Raw genomic sequence first — 7882 nt, 5'->3', positions numbered from 1 at the left:
ACATTTACGCGAGAAACGGGAGCGAGGGCAGGGGGCAACTGAATCGAAACTGAGAGGCTGCCAACTCACTAAAAATGTTGAATGATGAAAATAAAAGAGGCCCAGCCCTGCCCTGCCGTGCCACACAAACGAGTGCCCTGAAACTGTGGCAATGGCAGTGGCAGTGCCAGTGCCAGCCCGGGGTCTGGGGTCTGGGGGCTGAGGCTGAAACAAAGCCAAGCCATAAAAATAAATATAAATTTAACAATTTTTTCGCGGCACTCTAGCTGGCAGAAAGGGTATATTGAATTATGGATGTATCTATGAGGCGACATTAATAGTAGATTTTCTCTAACTGAATCAATAACCGAATCGCACTTGAATAATTGACTTCAGGCAAAGGTTTTTGCCACTTTCAACCCGCTTAATGAGGTATCTTTTCGTCGGACTGCCCCAGAGGCGTTGTGCCGTGTGTGTTCTTCGGTTCTTTTGTTTGTGCCACAGGCGGCGTGGCAACGTTTGACAGTCCCTGACTGTCCACAGCAGACACATGTGTGACTGCCGCTGCTGCTGCTGCTGCTGCGGAGTGTCCACCTGGTTGGTCGCCGCATCCGCTGGGTGTCCGCCCGCTCGACAATGCTCCGTTGCGTCGCATGAGTTTTTATGAATTATTTCGTGATACATTCTCGAAAAACTCCTTTTTTGCGTATGCGTTTGCGTTTGCGTTTATGGCAGGGACAACACGCTGTGGCCAGGGACACCAAAACTGGCGGAGACTGCAGCGCCGGCACACAGCGGCACACAATAATATAATTTAACGCCGCATTGACTTCGCATAGTGGGAGGGGTGAGGGGAGGAGGCGTTGTGGTTTGCTCACTTTGCGGGGCGAGAAAAATGGAAATTCCGTAGAGGCCGAGGCAGCACAATACAAATATTTAAATTTAATTAACTTTATTTACCCAGAGCCAGGCCGAGCGCTGTATGGCCGGCCCGAAACTATTATACAGCATGCATGGGTGTGTGTGGGGGAAGGGTAGGGTGGGGTGTGCAATTTGATTGGTTTATCCTACAACTTTGCGTCAATCAAATCGAAGCGTAAAGCTGTGGTAAAAAGGAGAAAGAGCGCAAAGAAAGGCAAAGCTCTGCCAAGGACTTTGTTGGGAAGTGGACTTCCGGCGGAAGTGGGACTTAGTTTGCCTCTCGATTTTACGAGCCGGGGCTGCTAATTTAGTGCAGCCCAGAGACCAGAGACCAGAGCCCGGGCACCCAGAGCCACCCACTGAATTAGCATTAAAATAAAAATGCGAACTCTGTTAAACAAATAGCCAAAGCGGGCAGAGGGGACAAGGCAGAGGGGACACGGCTGAGGGCTGTGTGGATGGGTTATCCCTTTTGTCATAAATGTGCGTTTCCTCAGGCATTTCCAAATTGTAATACATCCGCTCGAGGCATCGAGGGTTGGCAGCGTAAGGACCACATATGCGGGGCATTTGTTTAACTGAAAACTGTAGCCGGAAACGGAAATATATGCTGTCAGCATTTTATTTGTTTGTGAGTGCGTGATTTTTATGCGTCTCTGCCCTAAAAGGGCTGCAAAATAATATAAAAAGAAAGAGAGGCAGGCAGGCAAGGACAGGAAGGGGTCGGCTCAGGCTCAGGCAATAGTCACGAACGAACGGAAAACGGAAGGCGACTCGGCAGCAAGCGGCAGCCACACACACAATAGCCATGGCCTAAAGCGTCACTTTGTTAGCCGCCATTTGTGGAAATTGTTTATGCTCGTTGCTTGGGCAGGGATTCGGAATTGGGAATGGGCAGGGGCAGTGGCAGGGGCAGGGGCATGGAGTGCTCTGCCCTGCTCTGCTCTGCTCTGGATGGTGTTGCAATCAGCAATGCAAATGCGAATGCAATAGATGCCGCAATTAAAGCACAGCCACAACTCCTTCCCATTCTTCATGTGGAACCTCAAACGCCTCGTGGCCTAACCTCAGCCAGAAGCGCTTAATTTTTGCCTCTTGCCAGCCACCAGGCTACCGGAATGCTTTTATCCTGTTTGTGCTGAAACTACGGGCTGAGACTGGCACTGAGACTGTGGCTGCACTCGCATAAATAACTAGAACTTGGCCTTAGGATCTTATAACTCGTATGTACAGGAGATAATGGTCCGGTCCGGTCCTGTCCTGTACTGTACTGCCGGAAGGGGAGCCGCACAGAAATATTGTTTCCGGTTTTTGTTTTCATAAATTACGCCGCATAAATTGCGCATTCAATCGTGTGTGTAAAAAGGCGGCTCCAGCCCGGAGTCCGGTCGCACTCGGACTCTGACTCTGACTTTACGATGTTTTTATTTACTTGGTGCCCGGGCCTGGACGACCCGTTTTGTGCCATGTTTGCTTTCGTGTTTAACCCGCATCTACAATTCAATTGGTTTTCAGTTTCGCCTTCGACTGCCACTTGTGGTGCACTCGCCGAGAGTCCAACGACTTGGAGGCAGCTCCTGGCACTGCAGAAAACACTCTTTGCCAGCTGTTCAGCTATTGATTTCGTGTTAAAAAATCCACAAATTTGTATAGTTGTATGCCTTAAGCTTGCCTCAAACCGAATTCGTTTCATTTTGTATTTCTTTTCGTGGAACATTCGATCGGCAAAGGGTATCAGAGCCCGTAGATAGTCTCCTCTCTGGCTGCCTGTTGATGGGGCACTCCCCTCCTGCCTCCGGCAGTCATTTGTAGAGTGGCCCGGCCGAGGTGTTTGGCCAATAAATTGCGCCAAGTGTGTGTGTGGAGCCGTTGGCCGTTGGCCGTTGCCCGGCTGCTCCATTGTTGTTGCTAAATATGCGGCAGGTGGCAAAGTTTAATAATGAAACACATAAATTGCCAAGGGTTAGCACCTCGCTCTCAGCCAGAGGACCCACAGAGCTGGGAGCTGGCAGAGCTGTTGCCTGGCCCTCTGGCTGGGGCAAGGATCAGCGGAAAATAGCCAACGGCCAGTCGGTAAATAACTTCAGGTAGTTCGGCTTCAGCTTCAGCTTCAGCTTCTGTGTGTATGTTTGTTTGACTTGTCCCCGCTCCTGTCCGCTAAAGTAAATTAGCAGCTTGTCTATTTGGAAATGCTTGACCCTTTTCCCAAGCTGATGGAAATGGCTGCAAAAAGTTGTTCCCAATTAAAATACTTCGACTGGTGGTTGGTCCAGCCTTAGTCTGAGGGGATGATGACTGAATGGTTCGCTGGAGCCGGACCGGAGTTCAGTTCGAGTTCGTTGACAAGTTCTCCTGCCTTTTGGGCTGACCAAAGCGACATGTAAATATGCATTTATTCATTGGCAAAGGGCAAAACAAAGAAGGAATTATAAATAAATTCGTGACTCGAAATCTAGTCTAGACGATATAAATCAAGATGCAGCAATCCGCGTTCGTGGAGTGGGCGCAAATGAATACATTGGCAGGACATGGGCCAGGACTTAGTTGTAGCTCACACAATCAATCAAACACTCGCACATGGAGTGGACTCGAATGCCGATGACTTGAGTGCTCAAGTGACCTGGCAAAAGTTCTTCAAATATTCATGCATCATCTAACACACATCTTTCAGTCCGTCTCTCTCTCTCTAGGACGCTCTCTCCTTTGCTCTAATCATCTTTGATCCAAGCGATTGCCATTGGAGTGCCATTGAGCCGCAATTATAGGTCCACTTCAATGTGAATAATCCGTAATATTCATTCGCATTAGACATTATGTGCGAGTGTCTGTATCGGTCTCTCGCTCGCTCACTCTCCTTCCTCTCTTTTCCCTCTTTTGTTGCCATTTTGTGCGCTGAGTAGTTTCACTTTCTCTCTCTCACTCTCAATCGCAATCGCAATCCCAATCCCATTACCAGTCCCATCCGTTTATGCACATCCTGCTGTTGTGGCCACCTCTTTTGTTGTTTCCCCTCTCTCTTCACCCTTCCCTGGCTGCGGAAGCTCCAAGGATAATACTTCCGTTTGGCATATTTGCATATCCGTTCGGTTTCCGTGTCGTCCCCATATGTGTCGTTGTCGTTGTCCCCCTGCCTTATCATTGTTGGCATTATTTGTTAATCAGACTATTTACTTTTATGATTTCGGTGCGACATTTGCCTAGGCAGGTGGCTAGTCCCTAATGTTTGCTCTCTCTCTGTCTTCTGGCACTGCACCGCGCGGAGTCCATTAAAATGTTAATGGCTAAATCCACACAAAAGATGACCCATAACCAGTGCCACAGCAGCAACAATCCCTGTGGCAACAGTCCTTGCGGTTAGCCAAGTGCAAACAAGTGAAGCATTAAATATCTACTCCAAAATGCAGTTTAAGTCCAGAATGTGTATCAGCAATGAGTCTGTAAACAAAAGGAAATTCTGTTTAACTCATTTGGATTTGCATTATTTAACATTTCTCTTCACTGTTGCAGTGTATTTCCGGCAAACCAATTAAGAATTAATTGAATTTAAATCTAATCTCCATCAAGTACTTTCCTGTACCACCAAAAAACTGGCAACAGTGCAACATGCGGAGTATGCAACCTAACCAACAGTTCCCTGAATAATCTGTATGCACAGCCGTTGCGGCATTCGGTGGCCGATTATCGAGAGATTTCTCACAACCACAGACCATTATCTGCCGCTGCTTGTACATAATTTCTACTTATATCAATTTGTCAGGAATTTATCACATTCAAAGCCGTGAGGTGGAGCGGGAGCGGGAGCGAGCAGCTATTTGGGAAGTACATTTTGTGGTCGAAAGTTTTTCGTCGACTCGAGGCTCGACTTTGGCATTTATTGCTTTATTACTTGGAAATTCTAGCAGGCATTAATGTACGGCGGGCAGGCAGTGCTGCCATTGGCCTTTGTCCATAATTCATTGCTGAGATTCCGGGAATGTGGCAAGAATCGGGGCCATGAGAGTGGGCTGTGGCATCAGCCTTAATAGGATAACGAATGACAATTGTTGTTGATCGTGGTAATTTGTTTTGATTTTGTTCCACGAAAGACATACCCGAAGCCAGCTGCCAATGTCCCAATACTCGTTAGAATAATGGCAATATTTGGTTAGAGTAACTAGCAAAAGGACAAAGGACCAAGGACCCCCAAGAAGCGTGTGTGTTTCGTGAGTCCGCCTGTTGTCAGAGCAGATTTTATCGACTCAACGAAATGAAACAATCATAATGGATGGCTCAATATATGTACATATAAATGTATGAACTGCAAACGGCTGTTGGGGATTTGCGACAGATTCCGAGATGACGAAATTAACGAGATTGCTTTTGGTTTGTTTGGTGGAAAATGTCAAGTCAGTGGCAATGGCAGCAAAGCTGCTGTTCAACCATCAAACAACACCTAAAACTCTTCAAGGAGCGCACATGAGAGTACTTCAAGGGCTGTGTGTGGGCAGGCTGGGTGTTCCTTGATGATGATTATGGATGAAGCCACAATCCTAAGCGGTGGTGGCTCAGTAATTACATGTCAGGTGGGTGCATCCACATAGGCGGCTTACACTCACGAAAATTAATTTCCTTGGCCCACTAAAATCTGAACGATAATGAGAACAATTCGATAAGCTTGGTTGGGCGTCGCAAACTGGGCGTGCAAAATTCGATTTTAAGCTGCAAAAGCCCTTTCGAAGTGTGCGATGCCATGATTAAACGCAGTCGCTCTCCCCCCCTCTCTCCCTCTCTCTCTCTCTCTCTCTCTCTCTCTCTCTCGTGGTTTACACGCTAAGTGTGTGTGTTTAACCCAAGTGAGACGGAATTAACCCACATCCACACACCCCACATCTATCCCGTCGCATGGCAACGAAACGCATTAGCTGCCATCGAAGCCCTTCGGAGCAACAGGAAGCAGAGGCAGTCAGGCATGTGGCAGTCCGGAGAGAGCCCCGGAGGCTGCGTATCCTTGACGGAATCGCGAGCCTGCATCATCCACAGCAGCAGCCAAGCACTGACAGGCCGCCAATGGATGTTGGATGCTGGATGCTGGTTCTGCGGCTTAACCGAATGGGAAATCGCGCTTCCATTTGGTCAGCGTTACGCTCTGGATAACCTGGCTAAATAGCAGCCAGGAGGGAGGGCTGGGAGTGGCTGCCTCGCAGGATGTTTCAGCAAATTAAATGCCTCTCCAGCAGCCGCGGCATCAGCTGGCACGTGGCTTTATCCGCGACGTGGGCTGGCAGTTAACGCCGCGACAGACATCGTTGCGTATACGTAATGTAATGTATATGTGTGTGTGTGTGTGTGTGTGTGTGTGTGCCCTGCACTCTGCGGCTGTCTCGGCTATCCCTTACGCCTCATCCCTCCTGTGTGTCGGTGTCTTTGTCACTGGCCGCCTGCAAATGCTGAAACGTGTTAAATTTATGGTTTGATTTCGCTCTGGCATTGCCAATATGCGATGCCCCTGCCCATGCTCCGCCCTTTAACCCTAATATTTATGGCCAATACGTGCGCACATGTGCCACAGGAGCGTCGGAGCGTCGGAGCGAGCAGCTCAACAGAAATCTCCGACACTCGCTGAATGATGACACCACATCAGAGATATGACTCAGAGTTCAGTGGAGTGCGGGGGAAGGGCCCACCCACATGCCTTACACTCTCAGAAGCTCTGCCTTTCTGCTTTCTGCATGTTGTGGCTGCACTTTGTAGTTTTCTCTCAGTGCAGCCCAAAAGTGCATTGTCTCCACCTGCCCGAGTGCAGCGCCAATTACTGCCGCTCACGTAAAAATCACGTAAGTTTAAATTCACTTGAACATCATTAAGACAAAGTGCGCACACAGGCTGCTGCGGTTCTGTTTCGACTTAGGAGGAGCAAAGAGCACAAACAGAAGCCACGAGCCAGCAGCCAGCAGCCAGCTGCAGAGGCCACATGCAGGTGGCAGGTGGCAGAGCATAAGGGGAAAAACAGTCTAATGAAAATTTAAGTGGCGCATGCTTGATTTAGCAAATGAGTTGAGTCGAGTCGAGTCGAGTCAAGTGGAGTCGAGCCGCCTTTATGTGTTGCATGTGAGTGTGTGTGGCCTCTGAGTGCACGACTCAAGTGAGCCGAAAGTCAGAAATAAAGTAATTATATTCGTTATGCGGTAGTCGTAGAGTGTTTGGGAAGAGCTTCAAGATGCCATTACGATGTCAATTCCATTACATTTCCATAATTACTACCGCTAGGACTCTTTTTCCTTTGGTTTCCCTACAGATTTCTTCATTAAATGCCGCTCATTTAGTTGCAGTGGCTCCACAACGCGTTTACTGCTGGGGTTAAAAGCTTCTCCACCACCGACGATCCATAAATCTATTTATAAACACGCCTAATCTCTGGCTGGGAGTGGGAATGGGACTGGGACTAGGACTGGGGTGGCTGCTCCTTGGACCGCCCGCAGTGCGCTGTTTGAATGCAAAAGTCAAGACTATGGGGGGGTTCCGTTGTGGTTTCTCGTGGGCAACGGATGCTTGTCGGACAGTCCGATTCTGAGCTCAAGGCTGGCCATAACCTTTGACCCATTAAGATAAGCGCTGGCCATAAACGTGGCCCACAAACAAAGCAGCGAAAATGAATTATTCCCAGCCGAAACGATAAGCAGTGCTGCCCGTGGTGCGGTTTATTCTCATTAGGACAGAGAAACTGTGTTACGTTCAGATCGAAATTCAAAGCCCAAATCGAAATGCAAATCATTATTTTAGCAGCTGGGCTGCCGGGAGTATCCGTTGCTGGCACTGCAGGGCGAACGTGCCCCCGCTTGGATCCACGTCTCATTGCGGCACATTTCGCACAAGTATCGGCAACTCGGCAAACTTATTGATGCGCATAAATCAGGGAGAGATTCCGAGACCCGAGACCCGAGACCCTGCCCCATGCCGCTTGCACTCTCTCTCTATGCATGCGAAATCACTGCAGTAGAAAATT

This window comes from Drosophila subobscura, chromosome E (genome assembly GCF_008121235.1).
Source record: "Drosophila subobscura isolate 14011-0131.10 chromosome E, UCBerk_Dsub_1.0, whole genome shotgun sequence".
NCBI classification, from domain to species: domain Eukaryota; kingdom Metazoa; phylum Arthropoda; class Insecta; order Diptera; family Drosophilidae; genus Drosophila; species Drosophila subobscura.
This window is presented reverse-complemented; position numbering follows the sequence as displayed.